Source organism: Erinaceus europaeus, chromosome 17, assembly GCF_950295315.1.
Source record: "Erinaceus europaeus chromosome 17, mEriEur2.1, whole genome shotgun sequence".
NCBI lineage: Eukaryota > Metazoa > Chordata > Mammalia > Eulipotyphla > Erinaceidae > Erinaceus > Erinaceus europaeus.
In genome coordinates, this window is record NC_080178.1 from 56706891 (window position 1) to 56729760 (window position 22870).

The following is a 22870-nucleotide window of genomic DNA, read 5'->3' on the forward strand; positions in this document are numbered from 1 at the left end:
GAGCCTCAGTAATAACCCTGGGGGCAAAAGAAAAATAAGTAAGTGAAAAGAAATAAAAGAACTAGAAAGAAAAAAATGATACTTACACAGAGGGTGGCTACAAGCATGGAGTCTAATAATTTCAGGAATGTGAAACAGATCCTGAATTGATAGTCACATTTAATTCTGAACCCTGTGCCCATTCCGTCCATAACATTGTCCCCCTCCAAAATGCCTCCTTTTGGCTCAGCTGTTTTTTTTTTTTTTTAAAGACTTAAGAACTGGATGATCTCTTATAAGGAAGTGGTGTGGCTGACTATCTCCTTTCTCATTTTCACAATAAATCTTTGTAAAAATGATCTGCAAAGTTGCAATGGCTTTACAAAGATTTATTGTGAAAATGAGAAAGGAGAAAGTCAGCCAGGTGTCTATCCTTCTCTCCCCCTCTATCTTCCCCTCCTCTCTCCATTTCTCTCTGCCCTATCCAAAACTACAGCAATAAAACAGCAGGGGCAACAAAAAGGAAATAAATAAATTTTAAAAAAAAGAATAGCTACTAAGCAACTTCTCAGGTGGATAATACAGTCAAATCAGTGATTACAGCCTTTTAGTAATTGTGTATTGTCACTCAAGTGTGACACCAATATGGGGGGCAGAGCTTCTTCTCTTTTAGTAACTTTGAACAAAAGTCACAAAGTAACTGAACACTAAGACAGTTTAGTGTGAACTATCTTGTTAACTGAGTAACAATCCCTTTCCTGCTCTGACAAAGGAGGGTAATGCTGGTGTCTTTGCTGCATCCTAGAATGGCTGGTGAGGATAAAAGGGAGAACATTCTAGCCTTGTAAATGGAATGAGGCTCAGTTTGGATATGATTGTCAGGGGTGATAATACGATAATGATGACGAATTATTATCTCTCATCAAGACAAATCTAGCGGTGCCATATGTTTGTGATTGGTTTCTGCTTCTGGATATACCTGAACATACCAAAGTTATCATTTAGAACATACTGTTAATGCAGAGTTGTCTCTAATTTATTCTAACCTGCTTCCCCCTAGTGGGTAAGGGAAGCTTTCTCATATCTAAAGCATGCCCTGTGGTTGACATAATTATTGCTCCAAATATCCCTTGCCCTTCTCTGAGGTTCTTTTCCCTATGGAAGGATTACGAATATGTTTCCATGTACCTAAAAGCAGTCATGACATCTGCTTAGCTAAAAGAAATAAAATCAAATGTAACATATAATAAGATGTCTTTGAATCCAAGTTCATGGTTTCCTATGTCTGTTTTTCCCACTCTCATCAAACTATTAGAGCCTTAGATAGAAGTGGCTTTGCCAACTTGGGTTCTAGAAAAAGGGCAAAGTGTTATCATTCAGATACTAAACTCAGTCTTACACTTTGAACTGATAGAGATAAATAATTATAGTTCAAGTGTATCCTTAGTTTCTTCTGTAAAAAATGCTTAACACAAGGGCAGGGGTAGATAGCATAATGGTTATGCAAAGAGACTTTTAAGCCTGAGGCTTCAAAGTCCCAGCTTCAATCCCCTCAACCACCATAAGCCAGAGCTAAGAAGTGCTCTGGTAAAAAAAACAAACAAACAAACAAACACAAAAAACTTAACACAAGAAACAAACATGAAAACTTTTTGATAGCAAATCCAGGATGCCTACCCCTCTTTGTCCTGCATACAATCAGACATGGGATAACCATTAAATTCCATTTTCTTCATTTATCATTAAATGAAGAGAAATTGAAACACAAACTATACGTTTGAAAGGGAGGGATCATATTCTCACAAAGATTTCAGTTTTTCTCTTTGGGACCATTATTTTTTAAATTAACTGAATATGTTGTGAAATTATCAAGTAAAAGATTAAAAGTAAACATTATTTATCATCTTTAAAGCATTTTACAAGCATTTTTCATTAGCTCACTCATTTCATTAGCTCACATTTTTTCTTGTTTTTTTTTTTTTTTAAGTGGAGCTTCACAAGTACTAAAGTAGTAATGATAGCTCTTCTTTCCAAACTCCATTGAGGATTCCCCATTTCATAGTGAAACTATCCCTACTATATGATGTCTGTTTACAGTTGACATTGTAATGTCTGCATCAGAAATGAGAACACAGAGGCCTGGGCTGCTGTATGAAAGTACTCAACTCAAGTAGGCTGGCATCTTCGAAGCTTGCAATCCAGTGGCGAGAGAAACCCCTTAAAGTCAGAAAGCATTTATTTTGCTCAGTGTGACAAATAGAGGTGAGGAACAGGTAAGAAGGGGACACAGTAGAGAGCACAAGATATTTATCAGCTGCAGTTGAAACCAGGAGAGGGAGATGAGTGGACATGTGAAAGCTACAGAACAGGAATACTTAGTTGAATTGTGAAGTACGAGCCTTATTATGTTAACATAGTGACGAGCATGCCACACACAATGGAATGGTTATGAATGTTTTATTGTTAAGCCAGAGAGAGAAAACAGAATAAATACTAATGAGCAAATAAGAATGACTTACTCAGTGCCAGGTGGTGACACACCTAGTTAAATGTACATATTGCAGTGTACAAGGACCTGGGTTCAAGCTCCTGGTCACCATTATAACCTGTTGTTCATGCCTTTGTCTTTATTATTGAATCCATTGTGGATATTTAGTGATTGTGATTAGTGTGGTGGTGAATATTGGGTATAGATGTTGCTTTAAGAAGGTGATTAAGGCACACTTATGGTTCAACCCTGTCTAAACAAGTTCTCGTTTCCTAATGGATGAATATCAAATTTAGGCTGGAAGTACAGTGTTTGGGAGGGGGGGGCAAAGAGGCTGAATGAAAGAATAGAAAATAAGAAATCAACCTGAATTTTTATGAAACCAGATTCATATCTCCCCCCCAAATAAGTCATTATTATAACCAAATTAAAACTACCAATGAGTATCTTAGTCACATACATATAAGTGCTCACACACATATAAACCATGATGTTTTAAATTAAATATTTGTTAGGAAAGATACAAAAGACTCCTAAGATGTGGTATTATGTAGCCACTAAAATTGTATTAAGAAGAATACATGGAAAATACAATCTTTTAAAATATAGAAATGTAACTGTAAGAAGTGTAATTCCAACCTATGAAAAAAAAGGCAGTCATACTTTTTTTTAAGTAAAAGGGAATGAATTAGTTTTTTGTCAGCTACTACTGAGAGATATTTTATTTATTTCCTTATGGGATCTATGTTTTTCAGTTTTAATCAAATGAATATGTATGTTCACAATCACACATACTTGGAAATATACATTGCTAAAAGCAACCATATGAATTAAAAAGATGAGTATCACATTTTGTCCTTGACAAGATTAGTTTTGCTTATAGTAGGTTAAGCAGTCCACTCATGAGACTTAAGACACACTCATTGGAAATAATTGAATTTTATTATCAAGAGTGCTTCATGAAATGCTTATGATTTACCTTGATCTACCGTTCAAATGTGTTTCTACTTCAAGAATTGCCTTAACAACTTATATAATGCAGTACTTGGTTGACCTTTTGTATAGGATTAAAACACCATATAATTGACTTTTTTTTATAGAGAGAGTTAAGACTTAATGAAAACGTGAGATGAAATGCCAAGATTTAATTTTCAGACTCCTTTGCTATTTCACACGTTGAGATGCTAACACTTCATTTACTAATCTCTTTCTCTTAGGCACAGTGACTCTGACCAAACTCAATTTTGATTAAAATATCCAAGTAGATAGACTACACAGAAAGAGAATTTAAAGACATGATAATAAGGAGAAAGAGGAGTCGGGCAGTAGCGCAGCGGGTTAAGCACAGGTGGCACAAAGCGCAAGGACCGGTGTGAGGATTCTGGTTCAAGCCCCTGGCTCCCCACCTGCAGGGGAGGCACTTCACAGGCAGTGAAGCAGGGTAAACTTGAATGTTCTTGGGCATGGTGTGCTCCATGAGACACTGACTTAAAAGGGAGGTGATACAAAACTCAAACCAGAGTTCTAGAGTTACTATAATTTCATATGTGTAGGATAATTTCTTTGTTGTTCTTTATTTTTATTAGTTATTAAATAGTTATTTACATAATTATAAAATAAAGGATTATAGCTCCAAACCATTTTCACTACCAGAGTCTTATAACCCCAGCCCTCCTCCAGCAGAAACTGCTATAGTCCTCCCGAAGTCATAGATATGGATATAGTATAATTAATATAATACTATATAATATAATATAGACAATGCTGATTTTTACTCACATCTACAGTCCTGCCTTGACTTCCTTTCTAAGTCACACATACGCCTATTACTACTATTTAAATTTCCTTCCTTTTTCCTCTTTCATCTCAATTAAGAAAAATAGTTTCTGACTTCCTCAATTATTTTCCAGATTCTTCCCTTTTAGTGGTGGTATAAAAGCAAGACTTCCTTGAGATAAATGTTCTATGTCTTGGAGGAGTTCAGAACTCTCTGATCATCTTCCCCTAACATTTCTGTCTTCTGTCAGTATGCACCGATATTCTTTTTAAGGTATAGAAGGAAGGAATGCTGGCTTCCATAATTGCTTCTCTGCTGGAGATGGATGCTGATTCTCTAATCCATATCCCCAGTGTAGGTTAATTTCCTCATCTTTAAAAACACTACCTTAACAGTGTGAGTAATAATATGTGTACCTCCATGGGAAATGAATGTTAGATAACACAATGCACATAAATTGTAATGGACATGTTACTAAGAGCACATCACATACTTGACTCACTGAGACTCTGCATACGATGGTGGTCCAGAACTGTATTTCCAACTCAACATCGTTCTCCCTTCCATTCCTCTCCATAGAACACTACATTCTATATGAATATACCTGCCATCTCTTTAACATCTTATTATTTCCTGCTTACAGTCTATAGTTGTATCTTCCCTAAAATATTCACTTATCTTCCCACAATTACAAAATTTCCACTGAATGTCTGATCTGCAGGGACAAGCCCTACACATCCTAGCCTCACTTGCAGAAAGCAGCCATTTTTTCTGAGAGAGGCAGAGATAGATAGATAGATGAGAGAGAGAGAGAGAGAGAGAGAGAGAAAGAGGGAGAGAACCATAGGGCAATTTCCCAGATTTCTCATTGAAAAATTAGGGTGTGCCTTTGGCCTCCAGTCTTTCCCCTTTATTTTATCCTGATGTCAAACACAGAGTCAACTTGGACATAGAATGGTAGTAAAAGATAGAGTGGTGAGGTAGAAGACTGGCCTAGGGCTAGTGAAATAGCTTGCTTAGTAATACGGTTTTGTCATGTGTATGACTCAGATTTGAACATATACCCCACTTCATTGAAGGGAGCCTTGATGTTGAGGTCTCTGTCACTCTTTCTACCTCTCTCTTGCTCTAAAAAAACACACACACACACACACACACACGCAAATGCACACAGGCATATATAGATATATGTGAGAATAAGATTGATCCTGCAACTTTGATACTGAATAAAGACATCCCTTGCCTGAATCACTATTATGTTTTCCTACAGTCACAGACAAGCCTAGCCTACTTGGGGGTGGGGGACAATTATTTGCATATGTCAAAGCTAGGTAGGACTGCTATTTTTGAGCCCATTTTTCATATATGATTTATATTGTTTTTCCCATGAAAATGCATCTCATATATCTCCTTCAGGATCCCTTCCTGAATTCCACAGTCAGGCAATCCTTGCCATGCCCATAATTTCAACCATAAGACTTCTCACTGTGATTTAAAAAATAATAGTAATTTGCTGATTTATTTTGCAAAGTTGGAGGCTCACATATGCACAGTTTCAATGCTCCTAGGCTCAGTTTCTTTATTCAGATGGCGATGATGTGTGGAGAACACAATATGAGAATTCCTCTTTCCATGTGGTGCTAGGGTTTAAACCTAGTCTTCAAGCATGGCAAGGCATGTGCCCTCTGATACATTCTAATGACTGTTTTGTTTGTTTGCTCCCCTCTCTACACAGTGAAATCCTGAGCTCATCTTGGATGTTCATTTGTTCACACATTTTATAGATTGAATGATTCAAGTAAGCAAAGGAAATCTGGAATAAATAAGTGATAAGACTGATTATACATCAACAAAGGTGGAGGAGAATGACTATTACTAGTTGACCAAGGTGCTCTTATCACCCATGGTTTCTTTCTCCTCACTCTGACCTACACATCTCCTAAAACTGCTTCAGTCTTGAGTAAGAATTATCTCCAGACTTTTTTAGTCACATCAGAAAACCCTTCTCTAAGGCTTGCCGCAAATTTCTATTGATTTTTTTTTATAACCAGAAATCTCAGATTCACTGATGAGATGGCATAGAGTAGTGGGAACAGCAGTGTGAAATCCACCCCCTACCTAAATCTTCATTACCTTCTGCTCTTGTTTCCAGATGATTCAATTATATATTCCAGTCTCTGGCTCTCCTTTTATTTTGACCTTAGGGCTGCTTATGAAAAATTAAGCTAGTTACATAAAAGAGATTATATTACTGTTCTTCCACATCTCAGGGAGAATAAATGAATCATCAGAAAGTAGACTAGACCAATACAAGTTATTTTGATTTAAACTTCAGATTAGTTCACTAGTGGAGTTTATGTGTTAGTATATTGCTCCTACAAATTTTCTTATAATGTCAATACAAAGATGTGATTAGATCTTCTTCCAGCGTCTTATTTCTTCCAATCTAAAGCATATAAATAGTTTTCTAAAGGCCCTCTTTGCCTTACCTAGTAATCCACACTACATACATTTTTTTAATATGGCAAACGCAGCCTTGATTATATTATTACAGAGGAGACATGCTTACATCTAGATTCAATTAACTCCAATTATAGTGACTTCAGTCTATTGAGAGGGAATTTTAATCTAAACATATATATGCTTTCAATGGGTTCAGAGGGTTTGAGAATTTGAAGTCAACTTTCTCATTTAGCTTTCTTAAGTAAGATGGGAACAGGTGAGGAGAGCAGAGGCTCATCTTGATTACCACATAATTCAAACTGAACTGTAGCAGCCACGATCCACAAACTCCCTTGTAGTTTCAACTGTGTATCTTAACTCTTCCTACACTGGGACCACACTGTTCATGCAGTTTTATATTTGGAGAACTTCTTAAAGTCATCTTAAATTCCAGTTCAAATATAATAATCTTTTTTATTTTTAAGTTTTATCATCTTTATTTCATGTATTGAATAGAGACCACAGAAACAGAGAGGCTAGGGAGGAAATAGAGGGAAAGACAGGGAGATACCTGCAGCCCCACTTCACCAGTTGCGATGCTTTCCCCTTGCAGATTTGGACCTGAGGCTCAAACCAGTGTCCTTGGACATTGGTACAAGTGAGCTCAATAAGGTCCACCGCCACATGGCACCCAAATATAACAATCTTTAGGATTCCTTCTATGCGGTAACCACTGCCAGGTAGTTGGGGGTGCTTGCTCAAATAATTATATAGTCATTCAGTATACACATTCTGGACACATACTAGGGGGGAAAGAAAAAGTTTTGACTTGTCTGACTTGCTTACCCTCTAACTTTCCCCACCGAATAGAATAAAGTCAAAGGAAACAATGACCCCTATCTGAAAGACCTATACACACCTATTTTCATAGCAGCACCATTTGTAATAATCCAAATTTAGAAATAATCCAGATGCCCAAGAACATATGAGTGTCTAAGGAAGTTATGGTATATATATATATATATATATATATATATATATATATATATATATAATACAGTTTAAAATGATGAAGAGAGCTCCTTTGCCACATCTTTAAAAATACAAAAAAAAAAAAATGGAGAAAGGAAAGAAGCAAGGGTGGGTGGCATGGTGTTGGTCTTGGCTATAGATTCAAGATAAATAAAACACTGAGCCATCTCCAGTTCAGAATAAGCACATCACCTGATACTGACAATCATTTCCCTGACAAAGAGTACACCCTAGTCTCATCATGACTAAAGTGTCTCTATCCCTGTAGATTTCTTTTTAGATATGGTGAACAATTTAGAACTAATTTCTGGTTACTTAATTTTCTGCATGTTTATTACTGCTGTCACTACATTACTTCTGTGTATATCTTAAAAATATTTTTTCCTCTTTTCTCCACCCAGAAAATTTCAGGTGCCCCTTAAGAACAACTTGCACGTTATCTACTCTAAAATATCTTTCCTCAATAACTTACTCTATGATGCCATGCTAACGTCCACAAACTTTGGTGCTGGCATTGTGCAGGTTAAACAGTGTGAGAGAGCATCCAGAATAGCTATCTTAGCATGACAGGTTTGTGCTGGCCACAGGCTTGTGTAACCCATAGCTTACTTACTCTGCATGGCCAGCAAAGATCTATAAGCCCTCAAACACTGAGAGATGTCAATAAAGCCAAAGTTATGGATGGCATAGTTCCAAGTCACAGCTTATTTGATACCTGTGTATGTTATTTGTTAACCACTGCAGCCATATACATGCTAAGAACCCTTTCAAGTTACTATTTAGTAGACACCTTGAATATTAGCTAAGAGATGTCTGGCTTCACCCCCCCTTGTCAGTAGTACTGCCCTACACAGATTTCTCCTGCTCCATTTGTTCCTCTGATAAAACTGTTCTGATTTTTGATGATACAAATTATCTTCAAATTCCTTTATCTTGAAATAAATAAATAAATAAAGATACAAGAAATGGATAATCAGGGCTATTCCTGCCACATACAGTCCTTTCAGGCTATGGGTCTATGTTATGTTGGTTACCTCAGGCTTCTTACGATCAGACATGGGTCTTGAATATTTATTCATTGTTCTTGCACTAAAGACTTTGAATTGCAATGATATAGCTACTATTCTGAAGACAGTTATTTTTTCCCCTTCCACACTGGGAATTCTATGAACATAGAATGCTTCATTGGTGAGTTATATTAATTTGTTATTGTGATCGTGAATCTCTATGCAAAATTGAAAGTATAAATAGATGCCTGCTCACCCCCCATAAAGATCCTTACACATTTCTGTTTGTAATATGGTGGCTCTAAATAGAGCTTTAATACAGACCTAGATTATTATAACTACATTATAATATATTAATTATTATAATGAATAATAGCATATTCTTATTAAGACTGAAATTAAATTTCTCCCAAGACTGGTATACTATGTGCTTAATCAATTAATAAGAAGATTTAAATTGCTCAAAGAATATCACAATTTATTTTAAAACTGAAAGAAAAGTTTCCTGTAATAAGAATACCCTTCTGTCACAAATGTATGTAGCTGATGTAGATAATTCTGCCGCAGTCTTTGCAATGGGCTATGAAATGTATATATTAAAACTAGAAGGCATAAGTAAAGCAAAATTCATTACAACTAGTATTCACTATAATTATGTAATTGTTTTAAGGATATTTATAGATGAGGATAAAATAAGTTTATATAAAACATAAATATACAAATACTTATCAATTTCAATCATGTTACAGACATTTTCATTTAATTAAACTGATTGTTTCAAAAAGAACTGAAGGGATTTTACATGAATAATAATACCATGTTAATAAAAGACAGAATTAGGAAAAAAAATCTAAATATATATCTATTTAAAGAAGTTGTTCAGTAGTTTTGGGATCCACATTGAAGCTAAGAAACAAATTTAAAATATGAAAGATATTTTATATCAATAATGTAAAAAAAAACTATACATCTCTCCAAAAAGAAAGTGTTTGTTTTAATAAATAATTTTATTGACATTATTCCTCAAATACACTGGTCTTTCACAGAACTATACAAAAGTTTATCATGTGACCTAGTGGAAAATGTTTTTTGAATCATTGCATTAAAAAATATAAGAATATTGATGAGTACTATTTAAAGTAGTAAAACAGTAGCAGGAGAAGGAGGGGGAGGAGTGGCAATACCAAGAATAGAGAAGCTAGGTACTCATGGAATACCTAAATAATACCATGCTCAACTTTAAAATTTGCAGACATTATCTTTATTTTCCACATGAGTTTAAAGTCATTGCTTCATAAATATGAAGATTGACACCATAAATAACATCACCAATCCCTGTCTATCTCTGAGAGTAATACAATTCTCACCAGTGTGGCTCAATAATAAATGCAGACATTTTCAATCATCAAGATTTTATGATTACAATAAAACCATCAAGTACAATATGGCTATATATGAAGCCAAGTTGCTGAAAAAAAAAAGGTACTTGTTGGTTGAAACTGATAACACGAATAAAACTTGAGACTCCTATAGGAGTAGAAGGAGCGGTAAGTTTCTTATTTGCAGCATAAGGATCCTTCAGCAGCCTTTATTCACATCCATTTTACCATCTTCATATGTAAACTCAATGCACATGTCCTGATTTTGTTTATATTTATAGACGAGCAAGGCTGTAGAGTGCTAGACCTATAGATCTTAATTGATTAATGATGAACAGCTACTATGTCTAAAGAGTGTATATCATTTAAACTTACTACAAAGGATAATCACTGATGTTAATATAATTCGTTTAACAATGCAGACTATAGTCTGGACACTGTCCTAGATACACAACCCCTAAAATGCTTCACTAAAATGAAGCATGCATGCAACATTTATTACGGAAGACAAAAATGCTACTTAATCATCTACTCAATATCTATATTACTTATTTGAGCATATATTCATAGATGTTATATTGGAAAAGTCAACACGCCGAAATTTACAAACATTTACATGAAGTGTACAGAAACTGATATATTTATGGATTGACAGCACAAAACACCAAAGTTCCATTGTTCGTGCTCCTGCCAACCCCTACAAGTAGGAGAACTGCCAATGTAAAAGGCAACTACATGCACAGAGATAGAAAGAGTAAAATAATAAAATCTATTTGAGGATGCTATCTTGGTGACCTTTATTGCAACAATTAACATGTTCCCCCAACATCAAAGGACCTGTGAAGGCACATATAATTCCCTAGTTTATTTCCTTGCAATTACTAATACTTATCTAAACAGAACACAGAAAAATTCCCAGCCAGGAAAAAAAATTCAAATAGAATGAAAATTAGAATTCTAACATAATCTACTCTAGAATGATAAAATTTGTCAAAATTACTTTGGGGCTTTTACCTCTGGGTATGTAAAAGCAATGTCTTATCAGCTGTGGCAGAAATGTTCTTCTCAACAGAATTAACTCTCAGGGAGATCTTGGCACAGGTAAAGCCAGCTCCCAAAACACAATTATCCAGTATTAAGAAGCATTATTATTGATATTTTATATGTCATCAGACTATTCACAAAAGGTAAGAATCATGATTCCTAAATTACTAGAGCTACTCCTCTGGTCTTCAATTTCCCTTACCTGATGTGGGGCTTTGAGTTTTAAGTCGAATTTTCCACAGCAGCAAGTAAATAGAAAATTCTTTCAAGCAGGCAGGTAGTAATATTATAATTTATAAATGCTTAGAGCTTACTCTCTCCACACCTGCTGATACCTACAATAACTTTAGCCTATCTGCAATGAGTAGTTCTTACAGAGGATTCAAAGGCTTGTTGCATTCATTAAATAAAGTATTTTTAATTTATTTATCCAGAAAGAACTAGGTGGCACTCATTTACCATTGTACACAGATCTCTCTCTCTCTCTCTCTTTTACACACACACACACACACACACACACACACACACACACACACACACACACACAGAGGCTATTTCATAGCAGAAATTTATTTTATACCATCAGAAGGAAACAGAATACTCTGAATAAATAGAACTCAAATTTTATTGGTCTTCCTCTTGCAAGAAGAGGAAATTGTCTTGCTGTGGTGATGTAGGTTCATGAAACAGTGTTATTACTGCTCTGGATGGTTTGTTTAGTAGTCAGAGAGAAGAATGAAATTAACATTTATTGAGTTCCAGCATAGAAACCGAGTATTGCACTTGGCGTCTATGTGGCGGGTATTTAATTGCATTTCTGTAATAACACCAAGAGGTGCTGTGATTCTTATTTCCCAGAATAAAATAATACTGCACCTCACACTTACTGAGTACTGACTGTGTACATATCATTTATGTCTATCAAGATGCCAGGCATTGTAAACACATAATCCTCAAACAATTCATTATGTTGACATTATGTGGCAACAACATTAAAATGTTCCTGATTAATATGTAGGTAGATAAAAAACTGGCCAATTTGGACATACTAGAAACAACATATCTATTTGAATAAACAAGAAATATCCATATACTTTTATAATTAAACTTCTGAGAGGGAGCCATGAAGTGGGATTGCTTTTTAATTCCCACTTTAATAATTTAATTTAATTAGATGATTTAGGAATGGTTTCTGGGATCTTAAGTGACAGGTTTAATTTAATCAGCATAAACTAAAATAAACTGTCTGACAACCTGTCCAGATAAAATCGTTAAGAGTGATCACTAATCAGTTAATCTAATTAATTGATCATTATTGTTAATGCAGGACCAGAATTCAAAGAACTGATACAATATTGCTACTGGGAAGAATATTCTATGTTATTCTAATGTGTCTCCCAAAAGAGAGTATGTTTCCCAACACAGATGTAAGAAACCATCCAGTTTGGGATAAACAAACCAACTAGCAATCAAAAAGAGCCAAGGGCTTTCAATATTCAAGGGACATGAAAAAACAATAATCTCTTTTGTCTAAGTCTACTCTTGTTAAATCTAGATACCATCAAGGATCTCCTTAAGCCTCCTCCTTGGGGAGAAAACAAGGTTTTGCTAAGGTTAATTAAACATTAAAGAAAATTTGAAAACAACTGTGTGTCCTGAGTTTTGGTTTTCTGAATTTCATTCTGAGAGTTAAATCTCAGTCTCTGAGCCACAACAATACCAGTAACAACATAGTTTGTGTCCAAAGATATCATTCTTCAGTTCACATCTTACTCAATTTTCATTAATTTATTATTTTACACAGGTGTGTGCACAGAGTCCGCCAGAGCGTGAAAACACACACACACACACACACACACACACACACACACACACACACACACACACACACACACACGGAGACCGGCATAAGGATCCCTGTTCGAGACCCTGGCTCCCTACCTGCACGGGTGTCACTTCACAAATGGTGAAGCAGGTCTGCAGGTGTCTATCTTTCTCTCCCCCTCTGTCTTCCCCTCCTCTCTCCATTTCTCTGTCCTATTCAACAACGACAATAACAATAATAACTAAAAGAATAAAAAACAACAAGGGCAACAAAAGGAAATTAATTAATTAATTAATTTTATTTATTCCATTTTGTTGCCCTTGTTTTATTGTGGTAGTTATTATTGTTGTTGTTGCTGTTGAATACGATAGAGAGAAATGGAGAGAAGAGGGGTAAGACAGGGAGGGGGAGAGAAAGATAGACACCTGCAGACCTGCTTCACCACTTGTGAAGTGACTCCCCTGAAGGTGGGGAGCCAGGGCTTGAACCGGGATCCTTATGCTGGTCCTTGTGCTTTGCGCCACCTGCGCTAAACCCGCTGCTCTATAGCCCGACTCCCTAATTAATTTTTTAAAAGCATGCCAGTCTCTTGCCCTTATTCAGCTACTGTAGTCCTTACTTTATCTGACACAGTTAGCTTTGGAGTGATTGGGGGACGTGTAATAGGAGGTAGTTGAGGGGGGTATCAAGGTCTAAGTAGAAACTATTTAATAGGTACTTTAAGATGTCTTTTTCATTCTTTCTACTTTATTGCTTCATTTTTTTGACTCTGCAAATTATTGTGCACTTTTGCTTTAAGGTATATATTTTCCCCTAACATATGAATACATGCACATACGCCCTATCTTATGGGCCCCAGTCTATATCTAGGTTTTGTTAAAAAGTGTGCCTCTCAGAATGGAGTTAAGGAGTCCTATGAGCTAGGAACGGTCTTATGAGTAATGAAACTGAATTCTTAACTGTCTTTCAGCCACCAGGTTCCAGATGATAGCATGATGCCAACCCAACCTCCTTGGTCAAGGACCCCACCATGTGTCTTTGAGCCCTCCCTTCCCAGATCCCTGCCCCACTAGGGAAAGAGAGAGAGAGGCTGTGAGTATGGATCGACCTGCCAATGCCCATATTCAGCAGAGATGCAGTTACAGAAGCCAGACTTTCCACCTTCTGCACTGAACAATGTTCCTGGGTCCGTAGTCCCAGAGCGATAAAGAATAGGGAAGCTTGTGGTCCTGGAGGTGGCGCCCCGGATAAGGCATTGTGCTCTGGGGCATGAGGTCCTGAATTCAGTCCCCGGCAGCACATGTACCAGCGTGATGTCTGGTTCTTTCTTTCTTTCCTATCATTTCTCATGGATCAGTAAATAAAAATTTTAAAAAGTAAGCCAAAGAGCAAAATAAAGTTTTTTTTTTTAAAAAAAAGAGTAGGGAAAATATCAAGGGAGGAGATTGTATGTGGAGCTTTGGGGGTGGACACTGTGTGGAAATGTACCCCTCTTATCCAATAGTCTTGTCAATATTTCCATTTTATAAATTAAAAAATAAATAAGAAATGATTAAAACAAACAAACAAAATAAAAGATTATCTGTATGTGTAACTGGACCCATGAAATGACTTTCTATCACCTAAGCATTTGGCAGATGGCTTTGGAAAGTTTCTCCCCTTATAGTTGCCCAAGACAAGCTTCCTGGGTAAACTCCTTTTTCATTAAAATTCCTTACCATTAAGAGCTGCATGGTGTCTTTTTAGGTCTTTCTACTTTCTTGCTTCATTTTTTGACTCACTGCAGACTATTGCGCCCTTTTGCTTCTGGGTATATATTTTGCCCTAATTTATGGATACATGTGAACATATGCCCTATCTCATGGGACCTGGTCTATATCTAGGTTTGGGGACTTTGTTAGGTTGTGAACCATCAAACTGTTTTCCAAAGTAGCTGTAGCCACAATCCCTACTAGTAATACACACCATCTGAAATTCCTCAGTATACTCAATATTACATGCCATACCCAAAAATACAGGGTGAAACTTGAATAGTTTTCTGCAGTATATCCAGGGACTTTAAAGGGATGAAGGAAGGGGTTGAAACAGGACTGAGAGGGCCTAGAAAATAGTTCTTGAATGCTGTGCTGTTTTGTCATGTGCACAACTGCATTAAAGGAAAGTTTGGTGCTATGGTCTTTTTCTTCCCTCCCCTCTCCTTGCTTTTATGAAAAGAAAAAGGGTAAATAACAGAGAGGAGGCAGAGAAGCCCCCTCAAGATGGAGGAGGATGCCAAGTTGGTGGAGGATGTGCTATGCTGATCTCATCTAACTGGAGAGAGAAGGTGCTGTACACATATGACAACAGTCTTGTAATCCATCATTTTCCACAATACATGGTGTTATCAAAGTTTTATTCTGGAAGTTCTAATTAGCATCTTTCTGAAGATTAATGATCTTGAACATGTTTTGTCTTTCTGTGCCATGGAGGAGAGAGAGAGGAGGTCCGGAGGTCCAGATCGAAGAGGGAACACAAATCTTTATTTGCGCTGGCACCTCAGAGTTGGGTGTGAGAGAAGCAGGTTGGGCCACGTGGAGGTAGCGAAAATGGCAGCCTCACACAGTAACCTTTCCTGGGTCTAAACACCTAAGTGAAGCACCTGCAAGAGAGAGAGGTGAGGAAGAAGGGATTTTATAGGAATAGCTTTCGCGAGAATGGGAGGGGGGAGGAGTAACCAAAGCACTCCAAATATCACAGGGAAATAGACAATGCCCTGAGGGCACAACATGGCAGAACAGGCACTCCGAGAATGTCCCAACTCTCCTGGGAACTAGCAGTAGCCTGAGGGGACAACATGGCAGATGTGACTGCATCTGTACAATTTCCCAGCAATGTTTTCTGGTACTTACTGACTATATATGTGGGTAACATGTCTGTGTGCAGTGTTTGACTATTTTTGTTGGGGTTGTGTGGTATCTAACCAGGGATTTTTTTTCTATGTTATGACTTTAGATCAATTCAAAATTATTTACTGCTTGGCTTTGTTTTTTTATTATTAAATATTTCATTTAATTATTGACTGAGAGAGAAAAGAAATCCTATGGGGATTAAGTCTGGGGACTCATGTATGTAAGGCCTCTTCAGCCGTGTGTGTGTGTGTGTGTGTGTGTGTGTGTGTGTGTGTGTGTGTGAGTGGATTCACATGTGTATTGCCAGAGATTCACCACAGCAAACCAACTTTTTTGAGATAGATAGAGGGGCTGGACAGGGTGCAGTGTACCTGGTTAAGCACACACATTGCCATGCATGAGGACCTGGGTTCAAGCCCTTGCTTCCTACCTGTGGGGAAGAACTTTCACAAGTGGTGAAGCAGGGTCTGTAAGTGTCTATCTTTCTCCCTCCTTCTCTATCTATCCCAACCCCTCTCAATTTTTCTCTGCCCTATAAAATAAAACAAAAATTGAAAATAGAGACACAGAGAGAAAGAGAAACCACAGCACTGAAGCCCCTACCCCACTCCACCCAAAGAATTTTGAAAGGGGGTTAACTAAACCTAGGTTCTACACATGGCAAAGCAGGTACACTCATAGGTGAGCTACCTCACAAGTCTGACTTTTTTGTGTTCTTAAAGGTGTCCTCTACATGATTTGTGCTTTTACCCTAAATTAAATGGTATAGAAGAGATTCTTCTTCTCCTCCTCCTCCTCCTCCTCCTTCTCCTCCTCCTTTTCCTCCTCCTTTTCCTTCTACTTCTCCTTCTCCTCCTCCTCCTCCTCCTCCTCCTCCTCCTCCTCCTTCTTTTTTTTGTAGAGGAGTGACGTGATCATACTTTGTCTTCATAGCAGTATTTATTTTATTGCTTCTTAAATCTTGGGCAGAAGTGGGAGTACAGGTAGAAGCAGTCAGGAGGTTTCTACCATTACCAAAGTATGCAAGTGGCCAACTTAAACTATGACAGTTGAATGTTAATTACTGTTGTTACTTTAAGATATTTAGGAATTTCTCAGGTATATGTGCAATATTTTTTACCGTAAATGGAAATGAAATAAAAAGATGCTTTTCCCCCTATAGTTGAGGGATTTGATTACCTCCTTCACTAAAAAAAAATAATAATAATAACTGAATACAGAAGACTGGCAAAATATTGGGTTGTCAGAAAAGTCATAACATGTTTTTGTGTAGAAAAACAAGTCATGACATTTCCAACAATCCAACAGTTCAACTGGATAATTTGTTGCTATTGCATGTGCATTACCCAGACTTAAACCAGACCTCCAGCACATTGAAGAAAGCTTTGATACTTTGATATAGTGGTATATTTCATTCTCTCTGCATTTATATAATAATAATAATTATTATTATTCTCATTTTAAGTACCATATTTCATTCAGACAAAACCATACACATAGGAGGCTCTCACTGGATCATCTCAATTCTTCTTTCTCACTCTCAAACCTTAGTGACTGAAAATGATAAAGTGTCCCAGCTAGACTAATCTCCATTTGGATGAGACATCTACCTTCCAAACATACCTCTAATTAGTGCTGAAATATTTGTTGAGTGTTCAACTCAACTACGTGGAACAAAGTTGGGAAAATAAGAGGAGGTACTCAGGTTACCCTTTCTAGTCTTCAAAATACAAATCAATTTCCTTCTGAAATTTTGAAGGTCAGGAAGTCTAGTTAGTTTAAGATGTTGATCAGAGACCAACGCTGAATGTGGAAGTGTTTCCCAGACACCTGTCATGGAACGTTGAGAAACTGTACCCATGGAGCAACAGCTGTACTGTAAACAGCTATCTTCCTAATAATATGATTTGGAGAAGAAAAAAATCTTTATCCTATTTACTTCTAGTCTCCTTTCACATAAAACCCAGTAAGACTTCTTGAACAATAAAATGCAAGTAACCATTCTGCCTTTCAATGTGCATTTATACTCATTACTCTCTCTATTTTTCTTTCTCTAATAGAGCTCACTGCTCAATGCTGGTTTATGGTGGGACTGGGGACTGAATCTAGGATCTTGGAGCCTCAGGCATGAAAGTCTTTTTACATAATCATTATGCTATCTCCCCAGCTTTGTGCATTTCCTCTTACCTAAAAAGTGATAACAGCCTCAGGGATCAGCGCCAGACATTCATGCATTTTGCAGAAAACCACATGCCTTCACAGGCCAGGATTTCGTTTTGTTACTATTAAATTGTGGATATGATACACACTTCTTTTTCATGATGCAGAGTTCTGCTCTCTAACATATAAGTAACCCTTCGTCCCAGTTGGGGGGCAGCTCTGAATGTTATCTATGTTGCTTCTATGCCAAATTCAAAACCTATTCTGAAGTAAGTTTGCCCCCCCCCCCATCATGCAGTGTCAATATCTTATTTAAGTTGACACAGATATCCAAGAGTTTGTGGACATGATTTATAGCCAGATTAGTCAATGGAGCTCTACTGAGACCTGGGCACTAAAAGGTTATCACTGTGGTAGAAAACCTTTACCTTTACTTGCATAGCAACAATAACATGAAGATGGAAACTCATTATGATTCATTAAGGAAAACTGAGAACCAAAAGTCAATGTTAGATGCCTAGTTTCAGAGAAAGGGTATAAGGAGACCCCAATGAGAAAAAAAGAAGTGGTAATAACCAATAAACAATTTCTGCATGAGTCAAGGAAGTGACATGAGAATAACTTTTGGACAAGCATTGTTTCAGTGCATGTATATATGCAAGGGTGATGGTGGTGGTGGTGGTGGTGGTGGTGGTGTGTGTGTGTGTGTGTGTGTGTCAGTAGGTCTAAATTGGTCTGACTTAAGTTGCTAGAAGCACTTATATTAGAGATGTGACAGACAGAGATATGATCTGCTTAGCTGTTAATGCACTAAGGAGGATTTAAATAGAATGTTTTCTTTGCCCCAAGGGGCAAAATAACATACTTTTCACAATGTATAAAGAGGTTAGATGTGTTTCCACATTAGAGCTCTATGCAGCTAGTTCAGCAGACAGACAAAATGTAGTATAAATGGGTAGTTCACTCATGCAAACATCCGAAACAGACTTGTTTCCCTTCTTCCCTGGAACAGAGGTGGGGAGTGGGGTAGAGGCTGGAATCCACCCTGCTGTTTTTCTGATTTGTTCCTAAGCTCATTAGATGCTCAGTGCCTCCTCCAGGGGATGAATCTCATCTTCAGACAATGTTAAACTCCTTCTCTTGAGCAGAGGTGAAAAAGCTATTTCCCCACTGGAGTTTTCAAAGGCAAACATTTCCTGCAGGAAATCAAACAATTCTGGGACTTGACAAGGTAGCTAAGTATATTCAGTTTAGAAAGTGGCTGTCCACAGAAACCCTTTTCACCTCCACATGCAGCCTCAGGCCCCCCCTAAGGAGAACAAGGCCATTAGTTTTCAAAAGATGAGAAGATCTTGGCAAAGTGCCCTAAAGCAAACTAGTATTATCAATACAAACATGGTGACACACAGCTGCTGGGTTGTGGAGACCCAAGTGAAGACCTATATGTGATGGGTTTATATGCGAATGTGTATATCTATCTGCTTTTAACTTCATGACTAACACACATATGAATATGCACATTTATCTTTTAGCTCCATTACTAATATAAAAGTAAATAGGAGTCATTTGCTTTATGAAACTAAATGAACATACAAGATAACATTTTTTTTTTTTAATTCGGAGTCCCTGACCACAGCCCTGTGCAGTTTGATGCTCTTATCTTATTTCCTTTCAACTTTTATTTTTCTTCCTCTGTCATCTGAATGCTAAGTGACAAGCAGGCACTCCGATGGACTCTGGTTATACTCCATGATCAAAGAAGCAGATGATCCTAGTATAATGACTTATAACTTGTGCAGAGCACAGAAAACAAATCAGTAAATGAATATGTCACAAACTGTGATAACATCAAAGAGAAAATGAGCACAAATAGATACTGGGAAAATAGGGGTGATCCCTTTATGTTTTCAAGATATATTTATTTGTTTGTTTATAGTAGAACCAAAATTAGAATTAAAGATCCCCTGCATGCAAGCCCTGTGTTCTGCCAGCTCTGTCTCTTCCCAGGCTCCTGAAGGATGGATTACTTTATGCAGAAAGGTCAAGGATAGTGGTCCAGGAGATGGCACAGTAGTAGAACTTTGGACTTAGAAGCAGGAGGCCATGAATTTGGTCCTCCAGCAGCACATATGCCACTCTGGCCTCTGCTCTCTCTTTTTCTCTGTGTCTTATAAAATGAGTGAATAAATAAATAAACACTTTTCTAAAGAAAAACCAAGTCTATTCTCCTCACTCTGAAACTGAGATCTGCCTGCTGAGAAGAAACCGGCTGTTTGTACAACAGGATGGAAAAGAAAATGCATTTGTCTTCTGTCCAGACCCTGGCAGAAAGACATTTTGTTAGTGGCAGAGTCACAAAGTCACAAAGGGGAAGCTGGACCCAGGATGAGGCTGGGCAAAGCTCGAGGCCACATTGTAGTGGAGTTTTCAGAGAGGTGAGCAATCATAAAAGAAACTTAGGGTGACATGCAAAGACACACATTCACATGACACACTTTCCAAATGTCCCTTCTCTCTCAATCCATTTTCTTTAGTCCAACTTGCTTTTCCAACCTGCTAATTGTTAATTTTTTGAGAGAGGGAGAGATGGGGTCAAGGAGAGGGTGAGGGAGACAAATGAAGCCTGAGTTTCTAAATCGAACATTGAAGGTAAATAAAATAAAATAAAAATTACAGATATTATACCTGAAGATGTAGATGGGGGAGCAACAAGAATAGTAAAGGCACCATCCATACCTATATGCTTTTCAAAAAGTCAAAAACAAGTTCTCTTTCTAAACCATTCCCCCCAAATTTCTCTCCTGTGTGCACAACCCATTCTGGTTTTTTCTTTCCATTCCTGAACTTTCCAAAGTTTATGTAGACAGCTATAAAATAAGTATTACTGAAAGATACTCATACTTAGCTTATTACTACACTTTCATGAATATCTTAAAATACACATTATTTATGCATATGAAAATGTGCACATATAGAAACTCATTCCTGGATCTAGGGAGAACTCCATACTCACGTTTTTTTTATTTTTTGTAGTTATTATTGTTATTGATGTTGTTGTTGTTGGATAGGACAGAGAGAAATGGAGAGAGGAGAGGAAGACAGAGAGGGGGAGGGAAACCTAGACACCTGCAGACTTGCCTTTCTGCCTGTGAAGCGACTCCCCTACAGATGGGGAGCCAGGGGCTCAAACCGGAATTCTTAAGCTGGTCCTTGTGCTTTGCCAGGTGCGCTTAACTGGCTACACTACCATTCGACTCCCTTTTTTTTTTTTTTTTCTATCTTAATTGTTATGTGGCACAGTCAAGAGAAATGTATTGTACTAATTGATCTACCTATCTTTAGTCTGGAAACAGACCAACTTATAAAATCTAAAGTGAATCACTTTATTGGTTTAAAAACTTCAGTTAGTATGGAACCAATTCACCATCACACAAGATGGCATTCAGCAAAACTCTACAGATATATAATCACCAGAGCTAATTACTAAAATATCAGAGTCTAAGAGGGAACTGAACAGATCGATAAGTGTGATTATAAAATCAAGTTGCTTATGTGTTTGACTGTTTATATACAAAAGCACAGTAGCCGGAGATAGTAGAACAATGATTACAAAGTCTAAAACTGGGAGATGGGCGGAAGCGCAGTGGATTAAGCGCATGTGGCGCAAAGCACAAGGACTGGCCTTAAGAATCCCAGTTCAAATCCCCGGCTCCCCACCTGTAGGAGAGTCACTTCACAGGTGGTGAAGTAGGTCTGCAGGTGTCTATCTTTCTCTCTCCTTCTCTGTCTTCTCCTCCTCTCTACATTTCTCTCTGTCCTATACAACAACAACAATAATAACTACAACAACAAAGAAAAAGAACAAGGGCAACAAAAGGGAAAATAAATTAACTAATAAAAAAACATTTAAAAAACAAAGTTTAAAACTTACAAGGAGACAGAATGCCTAAGAGTGCCAGTTGAAATATGTTTACATAAAAAATACACTGAACCCAAAGTAAAATTTCTGATAATTACACTCCACATAAATATATAAGGGCACTTTTTATTATGCACATAATATTTATATATATATATATATCATTATCAAAATATGAACAATATAGAAATATAGAGAGTGAAAAATGATAGGTTAGTTTATAACTTTATCATCCATCTAAGTCCCATGAGAAAAAATTTTAAAATATGAAGTTTGTTTATGACTTTTCAGATTTTTAAAACTTTATGTAAAGGAATATCCATATAGTGCAAATTGGTCATTTCAACTTATGAAGCAGAGAAAGAGAAAGGCAGAATATGACTCTGAGTCTGCAGTGACAGCTTGAACTTAGGACCTTAGGACCGCATGCATGCATGTTCTTAGCTTTACTGCTGCATATTGAATTTATTTTAGACTTTGTTTTCTGTCCAATCATTGTGAAGAACTAGAAAACCAGTAAAAATTCTAGGTTTTTTTTTTGCTTTTTTGTTTGTTTTGTGCATTTTCTCTTGTTCAATTTGCAAGCAAAATTGTTTATCTTGGACAACATGGTTCTACAAGCAGATTGTCAACCTGTAGCTCCAGATGGGGGCAGGATTCAAACAAACAAGAACAGGGGGTCGGACCAAAAGGAAAAGATATTCTAGTAAAAAAAAACTGTTTGGGGAGTTGGGCTGTAGCGCAGCGGGTTAAGCGCGGGTGGCGCATAGCACAAGGACCGGCATAAGGATCCCGGTTCGAACCCTGGCTCCCCACCTGCAGGGGAGTCGCTTCACAAGTGGTGAAGCAGGTCTGCAGGTGTCTGTCTTTCTCTCCCCTCTCTGTCTTCCCCTCCTCTCTCCATTTCTCTCTGTCCTATCCAACAATGAC